General features: G+C 34.1%; 1 pseudogene; it reads left to right on the top strand.

Annotated features, from left to right (window-relative positions):
• The first annotated feature begins 1,025 nt into the window (after window positions 1–1,025).
• LOC109697250 (NADH dehydrogenase [ubiquinone] 1 alpha subcomplex subunit 5 pseudogene) lies at window positions 1,026–1,903 on the top strand (annotated as a pseudogene).
• The last annotated feature ends 21,292 nt before the right edge of the window (window positions 1,904–23,195 follow it).

The raw sequence follows: 23,195 nt of genomic DNA, 5'->3' as shown, positions 1-23,195 counted from the left end.
CTCTAGATTTGGGAAGTTTTCTGTTATCATTTTGTTGAATATATTATGCATTCCTTTTGCTTGCACCTCTTCTCCTTCTTCAATGCCCATGATTCTCAGGTTTGGCCTTTTGATGGAGTCAGTAAGTTCTTGCATTTTCTTTTCACAGGTCTTGAGTTGTTCAACTAATAGTTCTTCGGTTTTTCCTTTAATTACCATTTCATCTTCAAGTTCTAAGATTCTGTCTTCTGCTTGTTCTATTTTGCTGGAGTGGCCTTCCATTTTGTTTTGCATTTCTGTTTCATTCTTTTTTCTGAGGTTTTCCATATCCTTGGTGGTTTCTTCTTTAATGTTGTCTATTTTTGTCCTGAGTTCATTTATCTCTTTATTTATCGTGTTCTTTATTTCACTTTGGTGTTTATACAGTGCTTCTATAGTTTGCTTTATTTGTTCTCGTGTTTTCTCAATTTCTCTGTTTTTATTGTGTTGGAATTTCTTGAGTGTCTCTTGCACATTTTGGTTGACCATATCCAGTATCATCTCTATAAAATTATCATTGATTACTTGCAGAATTTCTTCTTTCTTGGTGTTCTTGTGGGCTTCTTTGGGTTCTTTGGCATAGTTTATCTTTGTTTTGTTGGAGTCTGGATCTGGGTCTGTTTCCTTCATTTCTCTCTGGTTCCTGTATTAGTTTATTATTGTGTGGAAATTGGTTTCCCTCTGTTTTCCTTCTTTGCATCATTGCCCTTGCTACTGGTACTGTCCCTGTACTGTGTGTGATTGAGTATTGTCTTGCTTGTAATAGTAACTGTGATGATATCTAAAGTGGAAGGGTGAGAGGAGAGGGAAAGCAAAGACGGTAAAGAAAAAGGGAAAAAAAAACAGAGCCAAAGAAATAAACAGGGAGAGATAGTGTACTAATCAATAGTGAGCTAAACAGGCATTAGGGAAACAGAGAGAGGATTAAAAAAAATCCCCAAGGTCAAATGCAATAAAGTTTCAGTTTTAATAGTTTTGGGGTGCGGCGTGCACTCTTTGGTGCTGTCATGGCGGGTCTCCTGAAGAAGACCACCGGCCTCATGGGATTGCTGTGAGTGACTCTCTGCATGAGAGACTAAGAATATTGTATGCAAAGATTCTTGATGTTCTTAATCAGTTCCCTAAAAATGTAGCATATAGATACTGAACAGATTACAAATGAGAAACTGGGTATGGTTGAAGTGGAACCAGATGTTAAAAAATTGGAAGACCAACTTCAGGGTGGCCAAATAGAAGAGATGATTCGTCAGGCTGAAAATGAACTAAGCTTGGCGAAAAAAATGTTGCAGTGGAAACCATGGGAGCCATTAGTGGAAGAGCCTCCTGCTAACCCGTGGAAATGGCCAATATAATTATCTTTAAATGTCTCTGAAAAGTTGATGGCAAACTGATGTAATTAAATGTACTGTTATATTAAAAGTGTGTTCATATTATTGACATGTTGTAATCAAGAAAATTAATACAGGACAAACTTAGGAGACTTTAAAATTTGTTACTATTTTCATAGGGTCTATGGTTCAGTTTTTGATTTGCATAGTAACTACTCAGATCAGTTCAAACACAGTATTTCTTTGAACAGAAAGTTTGTGGGAAGACTTGAAAATTAATTAGAAAAGTTCTTAGAAGTATTCAGTGCAGAGGCCACAGTTGAAAGGTGAAGTATCTTTAGTAGTGTCTTCAGCACATTACTTAATTTCTTTTATTCTGGAGAAAAGAGAAGGAACTTTGTTATGTGTGAATAAATGTATTGATAACTGAAGTTAGCTCATGAGAGTGAAGGTGTTCCATTTTGAGAATAGTGTCAAAATAGTTTGATAAAATTTTAAATTGTCAATTTGGCATGATATATATAAAGTAAAAATAAAATATATAAAAGTATTGCCTATCAAAAAAACTAGTTTTGGCATTAGTCCTTCAGCATCCAGTCCTGGTGTTGGTGTCTGAGTAGTAGTTCTGTTGTTGTCTCATCAAAGTGAAAAAAAAAAATCCCAAGTTCAAATACAATACAGTTTCAGTTAGTCCTTCACTGTCCAATCCTGGTGTTGGTGTTTGAGTAGCAGTTTTGTTGTTGTCTCATCAAAAGAAAAAAAAAGAGTCTGGAGATAGCTTTGTGAATGTCTATCTGAGGCTGCAGCTCACTTGCCACCTACTGCTCACCTGCTGCTGCAGACTTTATTTATTGCAGATCTCAGGAATGAGCTTTACACTCACCTAGTCCTGCAGGCTTTGTTTATTTAGGGTTCTCCTGGACACATGCCCCTTTTATTTTCTCCAGTATACAGCCCTACCTGCCTATTGCAATTGGCAGTCCTTTTAGTTTTTTAATTTAGAGTTCAAGTGGGGATGTGCTCCTCCCCCCTCTCTGGTGGAGCATGCCACACAACAGCCACTGTTACAAGCTTTCCTCACTCCATGGTTGCTGGGCAGGTGCCACTGCTCCTGCCTTCTCTGGCTGGCTTGTTTTACAGTTCACATGAAGGTGTGCCCTTCCCCCACTCTCTGGAGCCCTGGGTGCCCTGCCCTCTTTACTAAATGTCTTTTTTTTTCAGCTGCTTGTTTATTATTCAGTTTTTTTTTCCTTTTTTTCCCTGGACATGGGTCAGTCTGTCCAGGGGGCTATGCTGACTTGTCCCAGGGTTCTCTGTGGGAAGTTCAATATTGAAATCCATTTGAACTCTAAAAGCATTTTTTTTTACAATCATTATAGTCACTTCTTTTTCAATTTTTGGAAGAATATAAAAATTTTTCCAAAATTTATCAAAGCACTAATAGTGTACCTACTCATTCATTTAGAAGCAAATTGTTTCAACTTATTTACCTAGAAAGATTGAAAATTTTAATAAACATTACTGTATTTTGGGATAAAATAACTAAATTCAAATAAACTTTTCAATATCTTTCATAAAGGCAACCATCATATATCAGAACACTAATTTGGTGAAGTGGTGTGTGTGTGTGTGTGTGTGTGTGTGTGTGTGTGTATGTTTGGGCATCTAAATAGATAGAAATATGTATATATCTGTATGGCTATCTTTCTAGTCTATCTATAATTATATCTATATATATCTATTGTGAGAAAAGGAGAGAAATATATAGGGTATAGAGCCTTGCTCATGAATTGTTACCTGGATTAACTGTAATGACACTTCCTTCACTGTTTTTAAAGGATGTTTTCTTTGCTTTGCTCTAGTGGAGTTCTATCTCAGAAACAATACATAACAAATCCTTTGGAAATAAGGTATGGAAGAATTGAGATTGAGAAAATGGAAATTACCTTTACCCCTACCTTCATATTCTATGCCTGATTTCAGAATTTCTAACAGACACAGAATATTCCACTTTTAACATCAAATCTGCAAATATGTATAAAATAATACAAAATCCTAAGTGCCAGAGTGAGTTTATAGTAAATTATTTATAGGTGTTTTAGAAACACAAATAATTTCATCTGCCCATTTGTTTTGTATCAGATTTCAAACTTCAGGGACATCTTCCATTAAAGAATTTGGGTGCATTGAGAGTTTTGTCTTTATTTGCAAAATAGGAGAAGTGTCACTGTGACAGAGGAGTAAGTTGGAAGCTCTTGCAGGACACTTTGAGTGGAAGTACATTCCTAGGCAGGTTGGTTTTGAAAATAGCACATATTTAAGGTTCTTGAAATTGACTGTCCATCCATGCATGCTGTTCATGCATTTGGAAAAACTTTGTGTACATTCAGGAATCCATGTTTGAAGTGTACTGCTTTAGAGAGGATAAGTAATTTGCAAATGACCATGCAAATGAACTTTTGCTTAAATTCAAACATCTTGGCTCCAGAAATAAAGTTCTTAACAACTCTATTGAAGTCTTTTCATTTATACTATTTTCCTTGCTGGTAAATTCTATGTAGAGACAAATGTCTCTTTCTCTTTAGTATTTGTGGGTATAACACAGTATCATTCATATATCTCATTGTACTCTGATGTTATTTTAATTGGCTTAATCTGTAACTGAAATTCAGTTTTATAAAGGAAGTGATATGTTTTTTCTTTCATATAGTTCTAATTTCTGGAAATAGAATTTCAGCCTCTGCAATCATATATCAGTTGGAATGCTCAGATAAACTTTCTGCATTTAAACTCAGGAAATTTTATAGTAGTGAGGTAATGATGTTTAAAAGAAAATTTGGGGTGTTCTGACTTAATATTTGGCTTTACTGTGCTTCTCTGGTCTTCTTGTTCCACTACATACTAACATAATACCATGGCATTCTGACGAATTGAACACATCAGCTTCATTCATTGGGAAAACCTCACAATTTTGTTTTTAAAACATTAATCATAGTAATTGCCCTAAATTAGTACTGTATATTGAAAATAATCTCTTTGCCTCTGCCAGCTGGAAATCTATTTCTCACTAGGGAATAGTGTAAAACTGCTGCAGCAAGGTCAAGATAGTGCTCCTGCTCTAGAGTATTCTGTTTTGCATAGCTGATAGGGGTGTTACAATGTTTTTCTTGTATTTCCATTAATAGATTGTTTAAGGTATATAAATATTGAACTTGTTATTTAAATCCATAAATGAAGGGATAGAGTGAGAGAAGGTAAAAGAAAGAAAGAGGGGAAGTGAGGGAAGGCAGGAAGGAGGGAGAATGGTAAGAAAGGAGGAAGAAGGGAAGGAAGGAAGGAAGGACGGAAGGAAGGAAGGAAGGAAGGAAGAAGAAAGGAAGAAAGATAAATGAGTAATAAGGAAAGATTTTTTGACTTGGAAAGGAACATAGGTATCAGTCAGGTTAATTATTTCATTTTCTAGACTATCATATCATCATATAGTGCAAATTTGAAACTACACCCCTGTATTTTGTTGAGTATTAAATAAATAACAAATCAAATTTGTAAAATATGTCTTCCCTGAAGCAAAATCATCTTTCTTTTACAATGAACATTTGATGTCTGTATGGTTTCCTAATATTGTACTTTGAACTTTTTCTCTGAACACTATTACTAATAACTGTACATTTGTGACATTGACAAACAATAAAAAGGTGGGGTCACTTTGGCCACAGTGGAGATTGTGAATGTTTGATGTTCTCATGTGGATGGCATGATATCCTGGTTTCCTCCCAGGAAGATTACCTAACTTTAGATCAGATTCTTCCTAGAATTATTTTCCAATCCCAATGTAAGTAATATAAAAATGCCCTGTTTAAAAGCAATGAGAATTTGGTACGCTGACAGATGAGACAAAAATTGAAAGAGAAATTTACATTAACAGGTATGTAAAGAAAGAAGCTTTTCCTATTAACAAATATCTCATGATAAGTATTTAACAGAATTTATTAGAGAAAAGGAATCTTCCCCAGAAATAAAATGAAAGCTACCATAAATATTTAGAGGCAGAAGTTTTGTGCATTTAAAAGCAGTGTAATTTTGGCTAAATGAGTATTCTTAATTTCTCCAGCTTTCTTAAGTTATTATCTCTTTTGTAAATACAAGTGTATCTTCAATCCCATTGTCTTAAGATGTCCTTTATTTTTATTTTTATTTTATTCTGTGAATAATAGGGGGAAGGTGTATCTTTTTGAGAGATAGAACATAATTTATTTCTATCTCCATAATAGCAGACCTCTTTTTTTAAAGACCATTCCTGGTACCCACTGCCCTACTTTCTCAGTCTTCGAAAGAACCACCCAAAAGGACCACTGCAAATAATAACCATTATTGTGGATTTTCTTGGAAGGCAGTCCACTCCAGGATGGCCTACAAACAACTTGTCATCAAATATTATACATTTTTTGTTTAGATTCATAACTACTGGAAATTTCTCTTTACTTTCTTCTGGGAGCCAAAAACTTGCAAAATATAAATAGATAAGGAAGACTTTACTGAAAATTACTCCAATGAAGAATTGAATTTAACTGAAAGAAAAGGTAGAATAGTTTTGATTTTTTAAAACAAATTTATTGAGTTATAATTAATATATGATTAACACTTGCAAATGTTCAACATATACAGTCTAAAGAGTTTGGACTTGTACATGTACCTGTGATAACATCACTACAATCAAGGTAATAAACATATCCATCAAATATAAAAGTTTTCTTGAGCAAATTTTTGCCATCTCCTCCTCCTCCTCCTCCTCCTCCTTCTTTGTCTTCTTATTCATAGAAAAAAACTCGACATAGGGTATTTGTTCCCTCTGGAAAAATTTAAGTGCACAATACTATACATTAGGCACAACCACCATTGTGCAGCAGATCTCTAGATTTCATTCTTGCATAGCTGAATATCTTGAATATCTGAAATTTTCTATCTGTTGAGCAACAATTCCTAATTTGGCCTCCCCCAAAACTCAGAATACCCATAACAATCTTAGGAAAGACAAATAAGCTAGACATATTACATTTCCTGATTTCCAAATATAGTAATTAAAACAGTGTGATGGTGGCATAAAAAGAGACATACAGATTTTTTAATATGAAACAAAATACTGATCTTAGAATTAAATCCACACAGATAAAGTGCTGATCTTTGGCAATGGTACAAGACTGTACAATAAAGAAAATATATATTTCTTTTAAAATGATGATGGGAAAACTGGATAATAATATGAAAAAGAATTCAGTTGTACCCAGGTCTTATTTCATACACAAAAATCAAGTTAAAACAGATTGAAGACTTAAGACCTCAAAGTGTAAAATTATTAAAGGAAAACCTAAGTAGATGACACTTGACATTGGTTTGGGAGATGATTTCATTTTTGCATAGGTAGTAAAAGCAAAAACAGACCAGTGGGACTACATCAGACCAAAACATTTCTTCACAACAAATAAAATGATCAAAGAGAAGGAAAAGACAGCCTACGGAGAAATTGTGTATATATATATGTATATATATATATACACACACACACACACACACACACACACACACACACACACACACACGTATGTCTGTGTGTGATTTTTTAAACAAATATTTGAGTTATAATTGATATATGACTAAAAACTGATGTACAACTAATCTTCAAAAACTTAAAATTAGAAGCTAGGCATGAGTGGTTTACACCTATAATCCTAGCTACTTGGAAGGGTGAGAATGGAGGATCACTGTTCCCAGACAAATAATTCCCGAGATTCCATCTTCAAACTAGCCAACAAAGTGGACTGAAGGTGTGGCTGAAACAGTAGAGCAGTTTAGTTGCAAGAGACTGCTTTGCAGACTCAAAGTGATGAGTTCAAACCCCAGTCTCACCAAAATTAATTAATTAATTAAAATGGGAAGAGTTACCATATAATCTAGTAATACCACTTCAGGGCATTTATCCAAAATAACTGATATCATTACACTGAAGAGACATCTGCGTACCGCTCTTCATTGCAGCATTGTGTTACTTTTCCATCATGGTGACAAAATAATGAGACAAACTACTTATGATGAGGATAGATTTATTTTGGCTCACAGTTTTAGAGGTTTTGGTGTATTGTTACTTGGCCCTCTTGTTTGGGGTTTGTGGTAGCACAGTAAATCGTGATGAGAACTTGTAGTAGTAAGGGCTTGATCACTCTATGGGCACTGGGAAGCAAAGAGAAAGAGATAAGAAGTGGCCAGTAGTTTCAATATCACCTCGAGCTGCATGCCCTCACTGACTAACTGTCTTCCATTAGGCTCCACTTCTTAGCTTAGTTTTTACCATCTCCTGATATCTCTATAAGCTGGCAACATATCTTCAACATATGGGTCTTTAGAGGAACATTTCAAATCCAAACTATAGCCAGCATTAATCACAATAGTCAACATTTGAAAATAACCCAAATGCCAATTGCTGCATGATGGCTAAATATATATATATAATATATATATATTATATTTTTATATGTATATAATATATATTATATGTGATATATATTTTATATGTATATAATAAATATATATAATTACATATTTAATATATATATATACACACACACACAATGGAATTTTGTTCTGGATTTCAAAACCTAACATTTGCTGCAACATGGATGAACCATGAGGATATTATGCAAAGTAAAATAAAAACCAGTCACAGAAGGACAAGTATGGCTTGATCCTACTTATCCAAGATATATAAAATAGTCAAATTTACAGAAGCAGAGACTAGAATGGTGGTTGCAGGGCCTGGAGGTGGTAGAGTTTTTAATTTTAAGTGTGAGAGTGAACCAGTGGAAAAATCCTGAAGTACTTTATGAGGAAGTTTGGTCAGCATGGCAAGGCTACCTGTATTTACTAACTCGCTGATTTGTGCTTATACAAAATTAGGCTGCTACCCTTCTTCAGAGACTGGAAGACAGAGGCTTTGTTTTTTTTGCAACTACATCTCAAAAGAATCACTCCTTGGTGCTTGAGAATAACATTCGTAGTTGTAAAATCATTGCAATAGTTAATTTTATGTTTCCACTTGACTGGATTAAGGGATGTTAATATGACTGGTAAAGCAGCTCTAGGCATGTCTCTGAAGTTGTTTCTAAAAGAGATGTTTATTTGAATCAGTAGACTAAGGGAGACACAACTTCATGCAGAATTGAGGGCACCATCCATTAGTCTGAGGGCCTAGATCAAACAAAATGGCAAAGGAAAGAAAAAAATTTTTATTCCTTTCTTGAGATACCCATCATCTCTTACCCTTTAATATCAGAATCCAGTTTTTCAGGGCTTTGGCCTTGAACAGGGTTATACCATAACATGTCTTGTTTCTGAGGTCTTTCAACTTGGATTAAGAGGTATGTCTCTAGCTTGCCTGGGTCTCCAGTTTATAGATGGTTTTCCATGTGATTTTTCAGCCTTCATAATCATGAGAGCCAATTCACCTAAGTCTACCCTTATATCTATATCTATCTATATCACTATACCTATATCTACATCTATATCTAATCTTATTGGTTCTATCTCTAGAGAAATCTGACCAATATAATTGGTGATAAGCTAGATTTACATATCAAAGAGACAGTCAATAAATTTACACTAAAGATATATACAATGGCAAGTTGTCTAAAGTAAATGCTCTAAGAAAAGAGAAGTCAGAGTTTTATAGCCAGGAAGATGCCTGTCTAAAGTTTAAAGCTATCTAGCTAAGTTACTTTCTCTTTTCACACTTTAAAAAATTTCCTAACAACTTAATTTTTGTGTATATAACTCTCCCTATTCTTGCGCACCCTCAAGAAACTGCAAGTTCTACCTCATGTACTAAGCAGAAAACAAAATCAGTTCTCTGTCTCTGAAAATATCCTACTGGTAATGAGGACAGTAAGGAAGGCTTCCCTTTTCACACTTAGGGGTACTTTTCCTGTGCAAAGTGTCATTCATATCAACCTCAATTGAGCTAATTTGCATATGAAATTTGTTGCACTCATATCTTTATATAAAGATTATATTTTCTCTCATATAATGGAAACATTCCAGTGCAACTAACATAAAATTGAAAAATTCAAAATTCATGCATGGTCCTAAACATGCCTACAGGGTACTGGTTTTCCTTGCTTCTGGGGAAGCTTCTCAGTGTCCATGAAATGTGGGTTTTACACTAATATCTCTGGGATTTATGCTCTTGTGTTCTGCCTTTTTATTTATTTAGCATTCATTAAGATGACTATCAAATGGGGAAGCTTTAGTATTTAAAGTCTGAGACTTTTTATTCCCTTCCAACTCTGTATTGCTGTTTATATGAAGCCACAAAAGCATACTCCTCTCAAAGGAGAGTTAATGGACTCGTTTTGCCTGTTTTCTAGTTCAGAAGGGTATTTCCCATGGGGAAAATCATAGTTTCACTAACCATTGCTGGACCACTTTCCTGCTTTAAAATGCTGCCTGGGAGCTGTTAGTGGGTGTCTGTGAAGAAAGCTGACAGAAGATTTGATGCAACAGGACCAACCTTTACTTCTTGGACAAAGCTGCTGCTCATTACAAGAAATCTTAGTGCACTAAGTTGAGGAATTTCCTTTCTTCCCTCAGGGTTCCATGAAGGGGTAATAAAGAATCTTGATTCTTTACCTCTTTTATTAAACCAGCAAATTGGTGTCTGGAAGGAAACTGACTATCTAAGGCATCATGTGCTATAATTAGGCTGAAACCACTGGGGCCATACTCTCTTTTCATCAGTCACCCTTTTGCCATAGAACTTGGCAAGGACAGGATGCAGATGAAGTGGAACAGACTGTGGCCAAGTCTCTATTAGTCAGCCATATGCCAGCACTTGAAAGAATGGCAAATTTTCTTTTTTCTTGGGAGAGAAAAATCAATATACGTGTGTATGAGAACCATTCAGAGTTCTAATGCTATCTTTAGAATTTTTAGATAGAACACTTAAGAATTTTATTTGGTGCCTTTCTCTGCAGTTTCTATTTATGCTGTGTACTTAGGATTAACTAATAGTCAAGCTTTACAGAACTTGAAAGAGTACATAAGCCCCCTGATTAAGACCTAATTCTCTGAAGTTTCTCCTTACTCCTGTGTGTTTTGCCTCAAGGATAGGGTGCCTACTGAAGTCTATCTCTAAAAAATTAACTGTAAGCTAAAGGAAGCTAGCAATGCATGAATCCTCTCTTCCTGAGCTCTCCCTAGTCCCAAGTTAAGGAAGAAGGTTTCACGTGGAAGGGTGCTTACCAGAAATGCTGACTACTACCAAACCCAACACAAGTCACTATAATTAACCAGAAACCATTTACCTCTTCTTTAGGTCATTGATCATCTGTGTCTTCTTTAGATCCACTGGACCGCAATCCTGGCCAACCCATAGGAATGAGAGAAGATGTATATAGTCCATATTCTAGAAGAGACTATTTTTTGAAACACTGGACATCATAGGTGCACACCTGTCTAGAACCAATATACCTTCCCTTGAAAAATCATATAAAAGACTATTCCTAGGACAAGATGTAAGACGGTCATTGAAAGGCAAGAGCCTATCATTTTCCAACATGCAGGCTAATTGATTAAGTTCTTTCTCTAGAACTCTGCTTCTCAATTCATAGACTCCATTGGGAAGCAGTGAACCAAATCTTACATGGCTATTTTTGAAAATACAAAAAATAGTTTTTACTGATATAAGATTTATTATTTTAACATTTCCAAAAGTTAAATGAACTATTTGTGTGTTATCAAATTGGTATTATTTTAGGTAATCATCAGATAGTTGAAATAAGTCAACCCATTTTTTACCTAGTCATACATATATTTATTGTACCAATAAATATTTACAATTTGGTTTGGCATGGCTAGTGACAAAAGTTACTGAAAATCTGACTATTACACATATATATCTATGTATTAAATTACTATATATTAAATTAATATTGAATTATGTATTCACAAAAGCCATTAAATGTTCTTTTTCATTGAAATGAAAAGACTGAGAAAGTAAAGTATTGATTTGAAGGGAAGAATAAGGAAAGAGATATAGGCTTTCAGATACTAGTTATCAAAACCTTAAAAGCAACTGTGGCCAATAGGAAAAGGGGACCAGGAACTAGAGAAAAGGTTAGATCAAAAAGAATTAACCTAGAAGGTAACACACACAGGAAATTAATGTGAGTCAACTCCCTGTATAGCTATCCTTATCTCAACCAGCAAAAACCCTTGTTCCTTCCTATTATTGCTTATACTTTCTCTTCAACAAAATTAGAGATAAGGGCAAAATAGTTTCTGCCGGGTATTGAGGGGATGGGGGGAGAGGGAGGGGTCAGAGTGGGTGGTAAGGGAGGGGGTGGGGGTAGGGGGGAAAAATGACCCAAGCCTTGTATGCACATATGAATAATAAAACAATAATAAAAAAAAGAGACAAAAAAAAGTGCAATGATTGCTTCACCTTCCTACCAAGACAAAAATCAATGAACTAATGGGAAAAGTAAATATAAAAACAATTAATAAAATGATTTAGAACATAATATCTATAACTATGAATTAAATGGGATTATTGATAAACTATGTGATAAAATAAGTTAGAACAATACCTTATATTTTTCAGTAAAATAAATTCCAATGGACATACAAGTTGAATTCATTAAGATAAAATTTTATTTAGTTGGAAAATCATTTTTCATCCTTTCACTTTCAGTTTAGATATTTATTTGCTAGTGAGGTGAATTTATAGTGGGCAGTAAATAATAATTATTATTATTATTTTTAATAATCCAAACAACCACTCTGTGTCTTTCTATTTGAGAATTAAGATCACTTGCTTTCGGGGTTAATGATGACATGTATTTGCTAATTCCTGTCATTTTGTTGATTTACTAACATTTGATTCTTCTTATCTTTTGCTTATACTCATTTCTGGTGATATTCATTATTTCCCATGATTTCTTGATTATGTTTTTCTTCTTCTTTTATGTATATGATTCTTTTAAATATCTTCTGTAATGCTTGTATAGTGGTCATGCATTCTTTTAGTTTATTCTTATCTTGGAAGCTCTTTAAGCCACCATGCCTGCCTTACATGATGGGTCTTTTAAGTGTTTGAAAGCTCTTTCTTGCCTATTATTGTTCATAATTTCTATTTTGTAAATTAGTTTTATTATCCTTGAATCCAACAAATGAGCAAAAATATGTGCTGTTTAGTTTTTTTCAGCTTAGCTTATTTCACTCAAAATGATAATGTTGAGTTCCATCTATTTTCCTACAAATGACATAATTTCATTTTTTTATGACTGAGTAATAGTCTATTATATATATATACATACATATATATATATATACATATATGTCTATACTTTTCTTAGTATACTTTGTTTCTTTATCTACTGATTGGCTCTTGGGCACCTTGTCTAATTTCAGTTTGTCCATTGTGAACAGAACTGCAATAAAGATGAGCACACAGTTATCTCTCTTGTATACTGATTTATACTTCTTTGGATACATGTCCAAGGGTGGTATGGTGGGGTCATAAATAGGTCTATTTTTAGGTTTTTGAGGAACATCCACACTGATTTCCATGGAGGTTGTACCAGTATACATTCCCAAAAGGAGTGTAGGAGTGTTCCTTTACTCCCATGTCCTCACCAGCATTTTTTTTTCTTGATGATAGCCAACCTGATAAGGATAAGATAGACTCTCAGTAAAGTTTTGATTTACATTTCTTTTATGACTAAGGATGTTCACCATTTTATCATATATTTATGAAGAAATACATAAAGAAATACAGTTCTTCATGCATTTATTCATGTCATTTAAAATTCTTCTTTGAGAAATTATCCAAATCCTTTTGCCAATTTATTAATTTGATTAATTTTTCTTATACTGTTTAGTTTTTTAGCTCTTTGTGTATTCTGCATATTAATCTTTTATTTGTTGACTATCTGTTAAATATTTTCTCTCATTGTGTGGGTTGTCTCTTGATTCTAGTAATTGTTCCTTTTGATGTGTAGTAATGTTTAATTTGATATAATCCTATTTGTCATTTTTCCTCTTATTTCCTGGTCAGTTGTCTTTTATTCAGGAATAATTTCCTTCACCTATGTATTCCAGAGTTTTCCCTATTATTTTTGATAGTGGCTTCAAAATTCCAGGTCTTACATCAAGATCTTTTATCCACTCAGAGTTGATTTTTTACAGAGTGAGAGATAGGAGTCTAGTTTAAGTCTTTTACATGTAGATAACTAGTTATCCCAGCACCATTTGTTGAAGAGGCTGTCTTTTCTCCACTGTATCTTCTTGATACAAATTTCAAAAATCAGTGGTTATAGCTGTGTGGTTTTATTTCTTTGTCTCATATTCTATTCCATTGGTGTTAGTGTCTGTTTTTTGTTTTTATAGTATAGCTCTTCAGGATAATCCGAAGTCTGGTATTGTGATACCTCCACAGTTGCTCTTTTTGCTCAAGATTACTTTTGGTCTTCAGGGATTTTCATTCTTCCAAATCAATTTTAAGAATTTTTTTATTTCTGTAAAGAATAACATTTGGAATTTTGTTGGCCATTACACTGTGTCTGTATACTGCTTTCAGTATTATAGTCATATTTGCCATATTGATTCTGCTAGTCCATAAGAATAGGAGTTCTTTTCATCATTTGGTGTTTTCGGTTTCTTTCTTCAAGAATTTGCAATTTTCATGGTAGAGGCTTTTTATTTCCTTGGTCATCTTTATGCTTAAATATTTTTTCTTCCTTCCTTCCTTTTCTGTCTGTCTCTCTTTCTCTTTCCCTTACTCTTCCTCTCTCTCCTCTTTCTGAGGCTATTATGAATGGAATTGTGTTCCTGATTTATTTCTCAGTGTGTCCAATGTTGGTATATAGAAAAATGATGAATTTTGGTTTGTTGAATTTATATCCTACTACATTTCTGAAAATATTTATCAGATCCAGGAGTTTTTTGATGGGATCTTTAGGATCTTTAAAGTGTAGAATCATATCATATACAAATAGAGATAATTTGACATTTTTCTTTACTATTTGAATCCCTTTTATTTCTTTCTCTTCCCTTATTGCTATGGCAAGAATTGCAAAACAATGTTAAGAATGGGAAGAGTGGATACCCTTGTCTCATTCGTGACTTAAGAGGAATTTATTTCAGTTTTCCCCCATTTAGTATGATGTTGGCTGTTTTGTTGTCCCATACAGTCCTCATTATGTTGAGGTGCTTTCCTTCTATTCCTAGTTTTCTTCTGAGTGTTCATTATAAAAGGTTGTTGAATCTTGTCAGGATTTTTGCTACATCAATAGAGATGATCTTGTATTTTTTTCCTTGGTTCTGTTTATATGCTGTACTACATTTATTGATTTTCGTATATGTTGAACCTACCTTCCATTCTTAGAATGAAACCAACTTGATCATGTTTTTTGATGTGTCACAGTTTTCACTTTGCAACTACTTTATTGAAAATTTTTGTATCTATGTTCATTAAAGAACATCTGTGGTCATATGTATTTGACCTGATACACTGAGCTGGCCTATTTGGTGGTCTTCAGGACTCAAAGCAGATAATTTCACTGGCTCATTTCCACGCTGGTTTTTCTGTTCTGGGCAGTGGGGCACAAACACCAGTTGGTTTCTGTCTGGTGAACCAGGCAAGGTGTGCCAACCTTTCATCAGCCCTCTGTGCAGGGTGACCCTAATGAGTATCTCTTGCTAGAAGCAATTCAAGTCTGAATAGTTTTAAAAAAATGAAAACAAAGAGAAAAAGGGAAAAAAGAAAACAAAATAAACCCAGCTGGGTGGGCACAGGATGGTGCAGGTCTAAGTCTATCCCTAAGACAGAGATGTACTTTTAAGAAGTTTGGTTAGATATGGGTATTCTAGCTACTATCTGTTCTTATACTGATGCCCTCTTTAGTTTACTAACTTGCCTACTACTACTTGCAGCAGCGCACCTAAGGAGATTCATGGAGACATGGAAAACTGGTCCATATTAGCAATCCACATCTTAGAACAATTTCCTATTTTTTTAGTTGCAGTCTAAGTGTGGTAATTCTTCAAGCTTATGTTCAAGCAATGGAACTCTCTGTTACACTTTATCTAGAGTATTAGTGAGCCTTCCCACTGAGTTTTTTATTTGACTGATTGAGTTTTTGATTTCCAAAATTTCTATTTGATTCCTCTTCCATATTTATCTCTTTTATGAATTTCTCATTCATTCATTAATAATATTATCTTCCTTAATTCATTCAGTTGTTTTTCTGTAGACTCTTAGAATTCATTGATATTTTCATTTTATTTTTTATTCATTTATTTTTTCTTTACATTTTTATTCTTGTAATGGGGGTACACTGTGACATTTACAAAGTTTCTTAGAATATATCACAGATAAATTCACCCTCTCTATCATTCTCCTTTATCCACCTCCCGCCATTCCTGAAACAGTTTCATTAGGTCTCATTTTTCCATTTGTAATGTGTACATACTGTTTCCACCCCATTCACCTTCCTACACTTTTTCCTTTCTTTTGTATTTTCTATTGTTATGCTGGGGGCACATTGTGGCATATACAAATATATCAGATATATCACACTTGAAGCCACCCCTTCCATAATTCTCCTTTCTTACCCTTTCCCCCATTCCTTGAATAGTTTCAGCAGGTATCATTTTTCCATCTACAAACATGTATATGCAGTATTTGTACCACATTTACCCTCCTATACCTTTTCTCCACATTCTCCTCCTTCCTACTGGGGGCAGACAGGACCTGTTCTTATTTTTTAATTCCACTATTTAGAATTGTTTTGCATGTGATATTGGGATAGAACCAAAGGCTTTGTGCATGCTAGGAATGTGATCTGTCACTAAACCACATCCCTAGTCCTCTTTAGAATTCTCTCTCAGACATTTCATTTATTTCAATATCTTTGGCATCAGTGTGTGGAGAATTAGGAACTTTTAGGGGAGTCATCATGTTGCATTGTGTTGTCATACTTTTTGGGTTCCTATGTTGAGATGTCTATGTCTGTTGGGATTTATCTCTCTTTCATTTTTATATGAAGCCATTTTTAATGGAACAGTCTTCTTTTCACAATGTCTCCTAAGATATCAAATTGTTCTGAAATATTGAATGTATTTCAACTCATGGACTGGATTGAGTGGTGTAGTTTCCCTGTTACTTCTTTGGTAGTGATTAATGTGTTCTAACACAGTGGATACTAGTTTGGAACCAAAGGATTCTATTTTCTCAGTAGGTCTCACAAGAGTAGGGATCCTATAGCAGATTAGGCTGTTATATTGTAGACAGTAGGGTACATGGGATAAACTATGTGTTTATTACTCTAGTCTTGTCAACAGTGTATGATCTGAAAAGGCATAGAAGCAACCTATGCTGGTGTTCCTTGTAGATATGGTATCCACAATTTTTGTATTTTTCTCTCTTCTCTTGCTGTATGGGTAGACACCCGGGAGTGGGTCTTCATGAACCTTTTTGTGTCTACTTGAAGTCTGGCAATTGTCTGTGACTTTTGTCTCCCCTAATCTTTTAGTTAAATTATTCAATGAGGGCCAAGCAGAGCTGTATTGTGTGTATAGCAAGGTACAGTCCCTAAGCTGGGCTGGGAGTGTAGCTCAGCAGCAGAACATCTACCCAATTTATACAAAGTATTGTGCTCAACCCCTGGCACGATGTTGAAAGGAGATAATGAATAGTAATAAAAACAACATGTAGAAGTGAACCAGCTATAGAAAGAAAGTAGAAGCCATTTACCAACTATAATATCCAAAGGACCATTGACAAAAATAAGAATGGTAGGGGCATAAATAATACAAACCAAAAAATTTAAAAATATGATTGAAATAAAGTGAATTAAGATAGGAAAAATGGAAAAATGAAGCAAAAGAAAAATTAGAATATTCAAGAAAGAAAAGAAGAAAGCAAGAAAGTGAAATAATAAAAAAAGATTAAAATAAACTATTAGAAAAAGAAAAGTAACAGAAAACAAAAAAATAATAGTATACATACATGAAACAATCAGCCAGAACCAAAAAAATTGTCTACATAAAAAAATAAAAGGCTAGTCTCCACTGAAGTGGTTGATCAGGAGGACAGGAGCAGAAAATCACTTTTTTCAATGCAGAAAATCACTCTTTTTATCTTCTTGGGGTATGACATTCTTGGTGAGAGCAAAGGTTGAAGTTTATTCACTCCTTCCTCCTTTTATGTTTCTCATGAGATGGCCAGTTTTGGTGGTTTTGGACCAGAGATCTGAGTTGGAATAATTCTGTTACCCTACTTGCCAGGACCAGGTAGCACAGAATGCACAGTTCTCTTGATGAGGGTTTATACTTAATGAATTAGCTCTATGTACTTTCAGGATCAGTAGGCTCTGCTGCATTCTAGGTTTCATGCACACTTTCTGCAGTCCATCAGAAGGCAGGTCAAATAACTCTAATTGGTGTGTGTGGAAGGTTCTGTCCAAAATTAAAGAATAAATATGAAACTTATAACTGGCTTTTTGAGACCTAGCTCCCATGTATAATCACTCTTGCTTGCTTAGTTACCTGACCTTTATTAGTTGGCATCCTAAACCCCCAATCTTAAAAAGAAAGTTAATTCCTCTCCCTTCTGTGTCTCTGACCAAAACCCCACTGCATATAATTTTCAGTGGGTTTATTTTTGTGGCCCAACTGGGTCTCATGGACAGATAGATACTGGCAGGTTAGGTGGTAATATCTGTTGTGAATTCCAGGGAAAAGAAAAATCTAGGGGCTTATGCTTACCAAACTTCAAGTTTAGGCATGACTTTCTCAAGATGACTACCCACTACAATATCATGATTACTTGCTAGAAAATACAGAGCACTTTTCCAGTGCCTGCCTGCTTTGCAGATCCCAGAACAATAATGTTCAGGCTGCCTTTCTGTTCTGAACTATTTCTCTACTAGATTTGCCCACCAGGTCTGTCCTTTTTTTCTTTTCTATAACACATACCTCCACTTGTGCCTGTTTGCTCTGTGTTAATGTGACTTCAGTTACAGTATGTGTAAATTCTGGCCCTTTCTAAGTGTCTACCTTTCCAATATAGAGCTTCAGCAGTTTTATTCAGTCATTCACTTCCTTAATTAGGTGTTCTCTGGTTATTTCAATTCTGAGTTGTGGAGAAGATGGAAAAGTTGCTTGCTTCTACTCTGCCATATTAAAGCCTATGACTCATGAAAGGTATTTTTCTTAAGTTTTTTTCTGGTTTTGGCATTGGGTTAATTGGGAAATATATTCTATTCTTCTGTGCTTGAAAGGGATTGTGCAGAATTTTGTGTGTTTTTAAAATGTTTGGTAAAAGTAATTCATAAATCTGCTTACTCCTGAAGTGAAAAGTTCTCTTTCACAAAGTTTTAGATTATAAATTAAACTTTTTAAAATAGTTAACTGACAATTTTGGTGACTTATTCATTCTTATGTGAATTTTGGTAATTTGTTACTTTGCAGGAATTGTTCTACTTCAAACAAGTGGTCAGACACATTTGCTGAGAGCTGTCTGTAATATTCACTTGCCCTCATTTTTTAGTAATACCTATAGTTACTATTGTGATAACTCCTTTAATGTTCATGTTGGTAATTAGTTTCTTCTCTTCATTATTTGATAGTATGACCAGAAGTTTCTCAGTTTAATTAACCCTTTCAAAAAGAATCAACTTTAATTATTTGTATCTTTTTCTTATTTTCTGTTTTTTGGTTTAATTAATTTCTGTTCTTTCTTATCTCTTTATACTTTATTTTATATTTCTTTTTCTACTTGCTTGAGGTAGATTTAACTGAGACTTTTTTATTGTAAGTACATTTTATGTTTAATGGTGTCATTTTCTCACTAAGCACTACTAAAACTGCACAAATTTTGATTTATTATCTTTCAATTCAGATCAAGATATTTTCTAATTTCCTAGAAGTCTTCCTCAATGAACCATGGGTCATTTAAAACTATGATTCTCAAGGTTTAATCATCCCTTTATTATTTAGTTTCTACATTATTTTTGGTTTGAAAATGTACTTTGCATTTTCACTTAAGTTTATTAAAGTTTGTTTTATAACCTAGGATATGGTATATCTTCCTATATTTAAATTTTATCTATTTCTGTATATGTACTTCAGAAAAAATGTGCATTGTTCTATTATTGGTTGAGGTGTTTATGTCATTTCATCAAAATGGTTGGTGGTGATATTTTGTTTAATGCTGCATACATTTTCTGATTTCTGTCTACTTGTTCTGTGCCATGGATTTTGCAGCCCCAGTTGATAAAATAACTTACCAGTACACAGGAGTAGGAGAAGCACAGGTTCATAGAAACGTTAAGGGAGACAGTGGGTAGCTAGACAAGCCACATCAAGGCAGGGTTGAGTTTTATATTCTGGTTTGGGATAGACTTTGTTGATTGGTTGTTACTTCCTTGGATCATGGTTTGAATTAAGCATACCCTGAGAACATTTCACTCACTTGGCCCTCACTTCCTCATTCCACGTGGCTCTTGGTATTTCATTCCCACCATGCCTCCTTAAGTGGTACTTTCCTCTACATTCTGTTAATTCCTAAGTCAAGAGTGATGAAGTCTCCAAATATAATTGTGCATTTTTTATTTCTATTTTTTATTATTGATATACTGGGGGTACATTGTGATATTTGTAAAAGTTCTTACATATATTATAGTTGAATTCACCTCCTCCTTCATTCTCCTTTATCTCCCTTCCCATTCCAGGAATAGTTTCAAAAATTTCTTTTTAAACTTACCAATTTTGCTTCATATATTTAACGTTGTGTTTTCAGGTTCACATATATTTAGATTATTAATATTATAGATAAATGAGCATTTTATTATGATGTACTATTCCCTTTTATATATGGTCATTTTTCTTGCTCTATTTCTAGCTTGTCTGATATTAATGGAGTCACACTGCAATGAGACTTAAAGGTTGATTTTTGCTGAGAGTACTGATTCTTCACTTTGTCCATCAGCTGTCTCTTTTGCTACCTTAAACTTAAACTTAAATTGTTTATGTAAAATCTGGTCAATTGGCCCTAAATTTATCTAATATCTTTCATCTCCCTTCAGAGCTTAAGACAATAAAAAAAAAAAAGAGAAGCTATTTCTAAGATTCCAGGAACAACAGGTTTTGCAGGCAGATCACCCCATGATGGGAACCAAGGCTGTCCACTAAGTGTGAGCAACTACTCAGTAATAGGAACCGAGCCTTCTTTACTCAAGTAGAAGCAATCATCTCATGACAGGAATCAAATTGAACCTCCCACACCTTGTAAGCAACAATTTCCCTTGAGCCAGACCTGAAATAAATATCAGAGTCTAGTTTGACAAAGAATGCTTGAGTATGCATATTTCTTGACCCTCCCTTTTCTTCTTTCTCTCTATGGCCCTGAAGTTCCTGTCACTACTACCAGCAGGTTGGTCCTTGTCACCTTCCCAGTATGACCATACTGAATAAATTCTTTTCTTGCTTCACAACCATGCATCTCTTTAATTGATTCTTCTTAATCCTAGTCTATGGTGAAACACCAGACTCCCAGAGTCAGGCCCCTGGCCTTGGACTCAGATAAGAAACATACATACATGGTTCCATTCCCAGTGGATTGTTGTTGATAGTATAAAATTGAGCTTTTTGGTTTTGAAAACTAATTGGACGATCTTCATTTTTTAAAAAATGAGTATGTTTAGACAATATATTCTTATTATAATTTTCTGTGTTTTGTTTTCTAACATTTTATTACTTTTTTGTGGCATGCTCTTTCCCTTCTTTTTTTGTTCTTCTGTTCTCCCTTTCCAATATTTTTGTGTTATTTAAATATATTTTATTTAATATTTATTTTAGTGTATGTTTTGAGTTTCTTTACTCTGCTGTGCTTTCTGTTACTATAGTGCAAGTACTGGAGAAAGAAAGCAACAGAGATTTCACTCATGCTTTTTGACCTGCAAATCCTCTGGTTAAAGAGAGAAGTGCAATCCCACTTAGAGTTTGAGGTAACTGCCTGCCATACTTTTGCTATTACTACTACTGCAGTATTGTCTAGGTCTAAGGTAGGAGAAAAAGAAAAAGAAGAGAAAGACGGCTACAGCAGGTAGTTTACTTTGCTTTCCCTGTCTCACAGATATCCATCCCTTCCTGTAGCTTGGACTAAAATTAGAGTTTCTCTTGAAGATCTGTTCAACTGCATCCTGTGCACAAAATTTCTAGGTTTACAGCTGCCCCTGGGGGAGTAGGGAAAGTCACCTCATTTCCATCTTAAGGGGATTTAAAGTTCTGATCTCTCCATCCTGTCATTCTGCTTCAATATACATTTTAGAGTTCTGAAACCTCTGTTCCATGTACTCCATCTGGTACTTACAGTTGCATTCAATGAGGAAAAGAGGGTAGGGCACATATAGTCCACTGTTTTTTGAACTGGACCCTCAAAAGGATTTTTTATTTTTATTTTTTTTTCATTTTTCTTTTATTATTCATATGTGCATACAAGTCAAAAGGATTTTTTAAATAAATGCAAAGTGGGTTTACAACATACCAGTGTATATTAATAATATCACATTTTTGTAGTAATGACACATTTTAAAGGAAAAGGATAGAATTTGATGTGAAATTAGTAAGATAACTATTAATCATGTATCAATTGCCTGAGATTGAAAATTGTCTACTATTTTTATTTCTTGAAAACAGATTAATGTAATAGGTAAGATTATGGTGTCTTGGATCAGAATAAATCTGTACTAAATCACTCTGTGCTTTAGTTTCTATATGTGTAAAATCGGGCAATTATAGCACTTATACCTTAACATTGTTATAAGGGATATGTTAGAAAATGCATATAATAGGAAAATAAATGTAATTGTGAACTAGCAAGCACTATCAGTGATAGTCACTATATTTTATTACAATCCTAAAATTAAATGGAGACTGTACTCGGAGAGAAAACAATAGTCAGTCTAAGATCTACATTGGGGGTGTGATAGTTTTTACAGGTTAGGAAAAGTTTATTTAATTTAAAATAAATAAAAAGCAAAAATCCATATTTCATACTAATGATTTTGATTAAATATTTCTTCTTATTACTTACATTTGCTTGAATGATAAAAGTCTCACCTGCATCGTTTCTTCCATAGGCAAATTCCTATTTATTGCATCCACAATATACACTGCTATGGGGGGTCATTAGACTGTGTGGATTTTATTGAAATAATCTTTAGTTTCTTTCATTAAAAAGATGAATATTTTTTGAGAATTTGCTTTATTCTATGCAAACTCTGTGTACTCTATTATTAATTAAATAAATTCTGTTCCAAAATTTTACTAAAATGCAACTCAGTGAAGTTGTATCTGGGTTCACCATAAAAACTGCACCTTTCTTGCTTGATTTTACACTGACGTGCCCCTGTCCTGCTTATTTGCTTCCTCTTGGTATTAATTTCCACTCAACTTATCTAACTCACTGTGAATTTTATGAAATTATAATTTTACTGTGTTTATCATTAGGACATAAGCTGCATGAATCAAAAGATAACTGTTTTATTTATTACTCTACCATCAGTACCTTGGTAAGTGCCTGGCTCACATTAGGAACTCAGTGAGATTTTTCTTCTTTTATTCAGTGTTAGGGACTGAATCCAGGTCCTTGTTCCTGCTAGGCAATTGCTCTACCACTGAGCTACACACCATTTCTTAATGAGTTTTTTGGGATAAATAGTTTAATGTACATATGTAATTTTCTTTTTAATATGTACAATGGCTATAAAATTAAGCACATATGTATGAATAAAATAG

This window comes from Castor canadensis, chromosome 3, assembly GCF_047511655.1.
Source record: "Castor canadensis chromosome 3, mCasCan1.hap1v2, whole genome shotgun sequence".
In the NCBI taxonomy this organism is placed as follows: domain Eukaryota; kingdom Metazoa; phylum Chordata; class Mammalia; order Rodentia; family Castoridae; genus Castor; species Castor canadensis.
Note: the sequence above shows the minus strand (reverse complement) of the source record. Positions and strands in the feature narration are given on the sequence as shown.